Consider the following 6,192-nt stretch of genomic DNA (forward strand, 5'->3'; position numbering starts at 1 on the left):
AGAAATTATATGTGTGAGTATTTTGGGTAGCCAATGGCCTTTTTTTTATTTTTTTTTTTGTGAAAAGAATGGTAGATAAATAGTAGCTAAATATGGAAAATAAAATAATCGGAATAAGATAATTTTCAAATAATGTTAAGTGATGTTTTGTGAGCAAATTTGATATTTTTTAACTTTATTATTATGATAATACTTTTGAAAAGTTTTGATAGTCCCTAGACTAGCATTAACCCAAACCTAAGGCAAGTTTTTGTATTTTACCTTTTTCTTAAAAGAATTATTTTGATTTTAGATTTATTTTTAAAAATTGTAATAGTTGTTCTTTATTTTTATTTTTTTTAAAAAAAAAAAACTAAAACTATCAATTTAAAGATTAATTGAAATTTAAATATTATATTGAGCAATTAATTAATTAACATATCCCTAATCGTCATGTCATCTATCTTTTTTTTTTTTTTTAAGAGAGTTTTAACATACGGCGTCCGCTCCTGATGATAATTTTTTATCATTAGACTAAGACACCAATTGGTTTTTGGAGTAAATAGAGATTGAATTCCAGATCTCTTATTCAATCATCAGAAATTTTACCAGTTGAGTTAACTAGAACCCACCATGTTATCTATCTTATATTTTGTTGTATCTATATTCATGCTTCTAAACTTATATGCTTCGATTGGGATCACCATTTGTGGATAAGTTCTCTTTGTAATCTTAACTCTCCACTCTTATCACTGCTGCAATAGCAATGTCATATATGCTTATTTGTTTTGCCATATTAAAAATTTGAGATTAAATGTGAACTCACTACGTTTCATTACAAACAAAAATAAACCAAGGAGAAATACTGAAATAGTGACTAGTGAGTGATTACACAGTAAAACAGGGGTGAATATGGCAATAAATGGTCGGTGGTGGATTTGCTTTCCATTAAATAAAATCTTAATCTTCCTATTAAAATATATTAAAAAAAATGGCCGGTGGCCACTACCCCCAAGAACATTTCCTTTCCTCTACCCTTTTTCCCATTCAAATAATCCAAATGTAGGACAAAAGTCAATCTTCTCCTTTAAAAAACAAAGTCAAAAATCAAAAATCAAAACAAGAAAAATTGATACAAAGATTACTTTAGTCAGTCAACTATAAAATTATTAAAATCAAGATCTTTAATTTAATTTTTAATTTTTAATTTTTTGTGGTTTTACTTCATTAATTCCAACCCCACAAGATCTTTTAATTATTTATTTATTTATTTTTGTTATGGTTATCTTCATTAATTCTAAAGATTGGAAAACTTACCAAAGATCCGGAGTTCGGCTGGAAATTGGAATGGACTATGAAAGACTTCTTTTTTTCTTTTTCTTTTTTGTTTGAAATCGACTATGAAAGACTTCAAAGGGGCTTTATTTTGTCAAAGCATATGGTGAAAGTCTAGCCCAAGGCCTAGGTATTATTAACATTTTCAGGCTGAAAAATATTCCACCAACCTAAACAATTATATTGCAAGGCCCAACCAAACAAATCCCCTCTTATGCTTTGATTGCCATTTATGGAATCACTAGACTTTTCTTTTTTCTTTTTCTTTTTTTTACTAAGTAATTAAGCAGAATGAAAATAATAGATGAACCTTCTCACAAAAAAAATATTAATAATAATAATAGATGAAGGCCTTATAAGAATAGGCCCAAACCCACTCTAAAACTCTCAAGGTAACTTAGACAGCCATTGAGCTCATCTGAATAGGCTGTTTTAAAAGCCTTAGCTCGTGTTTTTAGTCAAAATTTTTATTTGAAATCGGTATATTTTCACATTTTAGAAAAAGCAACTTCCTAGTTCTTTTTCATAACTGCACAATTTACAGACTTTCACGTTTTCGTGTCGCATAATTAAAAAATGCATGTTTTTGCAACAATTTATTCAAACGAGCCCTTTGTGAGGTTACATGTTCCACGTTACTAATTGAACCAAAGTCCATCGGAGTACCTTTTTTTAACTTTGCATTGTTGGTGATGATAAAGCTCTAAAGAATATTCACAAGAATATGCAGTCCAAAGATGAAAGGGCTTGTGGTTTAGAACAGAGGACAGAAATAAAGCCTCTATTACGAGTATTTGGGTTTGTTTGCTTAGGGCCCGTTTCATTGGCGTGGGTTGGGTAGCTTATTAGCTGAAGATGGAGCTATTGGGTTGATAAGTGTTATTACTTGTTAGTGTCTAGCTCGTGCATATGCACAAATATAATTAGAAATAATTATAAATATATAGTTCAAAATATATATATATTTTTTAAAAGAGGCTCAAATTATATATGGTATTAGCTTACACTTTTTTTAAATCATACATTTCTAATATATATATATATATAAATAATTTAGAATTTAATTGGTTTTAGAGTTTGATTTTTGCACTCAATAATTCACTTGCCACAAAAATAAAAAACTTAGATGAACACATGATGGAAAAGTAAACTCCAATTGAAATTTTATTTAGAATCTAATTAAATTTGGACTCTTCGATTTTTACACACAATAATTCATTTGGCACAAACTTAAAAATTAAATGAGACACATGGCGCAAAATTGAAAATCTAATTAAATTAAAGATTTCAATTTCACCTAGAGTTCCTTGACCATCTTTTGCAAACAAACTTCATTATTTCCAATCTTGAAAATCCTTAAATTATCTGTTTTGTATCCCCCAAATTTTATGTTGATTGCAAATACTTTAATTCTTTTACAAATTAGGAACTATTAGAGAAACCTGGCTTGATGGACTCTATTGCATATGTTAATATTGATATGCTTTCTTGTTCAAATGCGAAGAAACCATTAAATGTGTAGTAGTGTTATTTTTCTAAAAATCCTAGTGCAGGCCATTGAACATCTATATTATAGTTTTAGTACTCAAAGGAGGTTAGATAACCCAATGCACCTTTCAGTAGGCTTAACCACCTCCCCTCCCTCTTCCCTCTTCCCCCTTTTGCTAGAACCATTGCCCCCTCTTAAACACACAAAATCTTGAACTAAGTCCCCTGATCTATCCTACAATGCATCATAGAAAAATGATACTTTTATTTGGACCAATCAAACCCAGAACCTAATCAATTTGCTCATTTATCATAATGTCAATATTTGTAAGAGTATTGTGGTAAACAACACCTTTACATGATAAAATAATCTCTGCATAACTGATAAAAAGGGAATAATATCTCTTCTCCATGAATTATAAACTACGCAACTCAGTTAATTGCATATGGTTTTCATCGCCCCAATTAGTTGCACATTGCATGCCATCATTCAATAACATCAAAAACATGTCATAGCACCAAAGAAAAACCAGTACTTATTCTGTAGCAATTTGTTATACTCACTATAGAGATATATAAGTTATTTACCTGAGCAAGAACAGAGTCTGTAAACTATACATTAGATTCCAAGGTCTCTCGAACAACCTATAAGTTATTTGAAAGCATGAGTGAGAAGTACGAAATATGACATGTAAAATAATTTTTCCAGTTTCTTCTACTCAGCCAATTGATAAATCATGGGCAGAAGGCAACTTACAGCTATAGCCTCTGCCTTTTCTAAATTAAGTTCATGATCAAAGTCATCAGCATGGCAAAGGTTTTCATATTGGGAAAATACTTGCTCAAAACCTAAACCGTTAATTTAAGCTGCACATGCTCTTTCAATTTCAGCACCAACTTTATGAAGGATATAAAGCGAACCAGACAACGAACTTGCACATAAGCATACTTTCTAATACAAATTTCCATACCTGTCAGCTGAAAGCATCTCCAAAATATACAGGGAGGTCCAGGAAAAATCCTGCTGCGACTCGCTCACTGAAGACAACACAAAACATGAGTGAAGAATCACAAAACTTTTTTGAAACAAAGCAACTCAAACGTTTCAAAATACCTAAAACACACCCACCCAAAGCATACCAACCACAAACCAACATATATAAATCCATCACAAAAACGTTTAAAAACAAAAACAAAACAACTCAACTCATAATTGCAAGCGGCATCACAATTGAGGAGAGAACAGAAGAACGGCTTGAAGGATAAAAAAAGGAAAAACTATAGATACACCTTTTTATTAAGTAGCATCCATTTAATAATAGATACAACCTTCAAATAATCTCTCTTCACCAACACAATCTCAAGTAGTTCCGTATTATGAACAAGTAAGGGAAAATGCACAAATTTGCATGATAACAAGAGAGTATGAGGTTAAAAAAAATGTGTAGAAGAAATGATGAGTCCAGGAAAAAAAAAAAAAAAAAAAAAAAGAGAGAGAAAGAGAACGGTATACAAAACCTTCTTAGAAACAGAAACAAAAAGTATTAGAAATAAATATTTTATTTTTTTAAATGTGGTAAAAACTAAGCTCGCCGACCCACCCCAAGCCCCATCGCCCACATTGATTCTGACGACGATTCCGATGAGGAAGCCCCCGACGCTGCAAACACTGAAACTCCAATGAAGACGACTCCTCCATTCGCACCTTCACCACAGCTCGCCTCGACGCCGCCAACGCGAGTGGAGGTTCTGGTTCGGCTCAGCTCGAAACACGCAGATCAAGACGGAGAATCTGAGCTCCTCCGCCACGGTTAAGATCAAGAATCTGGGTCCCACAGCTCAAGCCGGGAGCTCGGTGCCTGGAATCGTTGTTTAGAAGTGATTGATTCATTGAATTGAGAATAGAAATGGTGTCTGTGGAATTTGTGAATGTGGTTGTGGTTTTTTTTTTTTTTTTTTTTTTTTTTTTTTTTTCTGTGTTCTGTTGTGATTGTCAAAGTAGATGGTGGTTGTGGCCGGTGGTGGTGGTGGTGGGTGTGGCTGATGATGGAGGTGGTTGTGGATGATGGTGTGGAGGTTTTTTTTTTAGTGAGATATATTATTTTATTGTAGTAGTTATATTATTTTATTAGGATATTTATATTATTTTATTGGAGTAGAAGCTAAAATAGATCCACTGCTGTAGCATGTGTGGAGCTAAAATAGATAAAGTGACTTTTTGTATAACTAAAAAGCTAAAAATATAGATCCACTGCTGTGGATGCTCTAACTATCAAATAACCAGGAAAAAAAAAAACCTTCGGAAAACAAGAAAACAATAAAGTGACTGAAAAAAGGAAAATAATAAAATAATCCAACCAATATCATATGACAATATACCTTATGAATCAGTATCTGATATAGGATAAAGAAATAAGGAAAAATCAGTTTTATCATTGGTGTGTATATATATATATATGCCCGTGCCTCAACAACTGATACAAATGCCTTTATATAGGCTTACAAAAGTTACATGAACAATAAAAGTGAGTAGTGCAACCAATAGTAAAAGTAATGACTCTGATACCATATAAAGGCTTGGGGGAAAATGAAATATGGTGAGTGGATGAAGAGAGAAATATGAATGGATATTGTGAAAGAGATATGCGAATAGAATAACAGTAAAATACAAAACTTTGAATATAAATCTATCTTGAAAACTTAAAAACATACCTGATTCTTCAAAATTTTGAATAATATTTCAAGCACTGATTCTCATTCAAATACTTGAGAATATTACAAAGGATAATTTTTTCAGATACAAGGGAAGAATTTTAGGGGATCAAGAGAGTTTTCTTATATAATTTTTCTTATACAAAAGGAGGCTTTTTAGAGATTGATAAGGAGAATAGGGGGCTTAGAGAGGCATAGTTTTTGGTTTCTAAAAAACCTTCTCAAGGACCTCTTCTGAAAAACCTTCTTAAGAACCTAATATATATTCTGTAACAGTAAATGTAAAAATAAGGCTCTGATACTTATATTGTAACTTTTATCATTCATGACATTACTATAACATGAACAGTCCTGTGAAGCACAAGAATTAGCATTATCAAAATTATTGAAGCTTTTCAATATTTGGTATCATTTTCTCTAGAAGAATCAAAATTATATATTTAAGCTTTTCACTTTTATAATCTCAATATCAAAAATTATTGAAGGTCTTTCACTGTATCTAGAATTATTGAAGTTACTATAGGATTTTGGACATATCAGAACATTATTTCTAATTGTTACTATTCATCATGCAATTATTGTTCAAATCATTAAATTATTTTTGATAATTACTGTGCACACCTATTTATTCGTTATTGTACAGTACCTGTTCACTTTTAACGTTCATTGTACTATTCA

At 31.4% G+C, this 6,192-nt stretch overlaps 1 long non-coding RNA gene across 2 annotated transcripts; it reads right to left on the reverse strand.

Annotated features, from left to right (window-relative positions):
- Positions 1–2,974: 2,974 nt before the first annotated feature.
- LOC126713207 (uncharacterized) lies at positions 2,975–5,852 on the reverse strand. Of its 2 annotated transcripts, XR_007651302.1 has the most exons (4): positions 5,515–5,852; positions 3,774–3,840; positions 3,560–3,669; positions 2,976–3,447 (listed from the first exon to the last, which is right to left on the reverse strand). It is a non-coding gene; the product is annotated as an uncharacterized LOC126713207 (long non-coding RNA). The 2 variants fall into 2 exon arrangements; XR_007651301.1 differs by having other exon boundaries at positions 2,975–3,447; positions 3,560–3,840.
- Positions 5,853–6,192: the final 340 nt, after the last annotated feature.

Source organism: Quercus robur, chromosome 2 (assembly GCF_932294415.1).
Source record: "Quercus robur chromosome 2, dhQueRobu3.1, whole genome shotgun sequence".
Lineage (NCBI taxonomy): Eukaryota > Viridiplantae > Streptophyta > Magnoliopsida > Fagales > Fagaceae > Quercus > Quercus robur.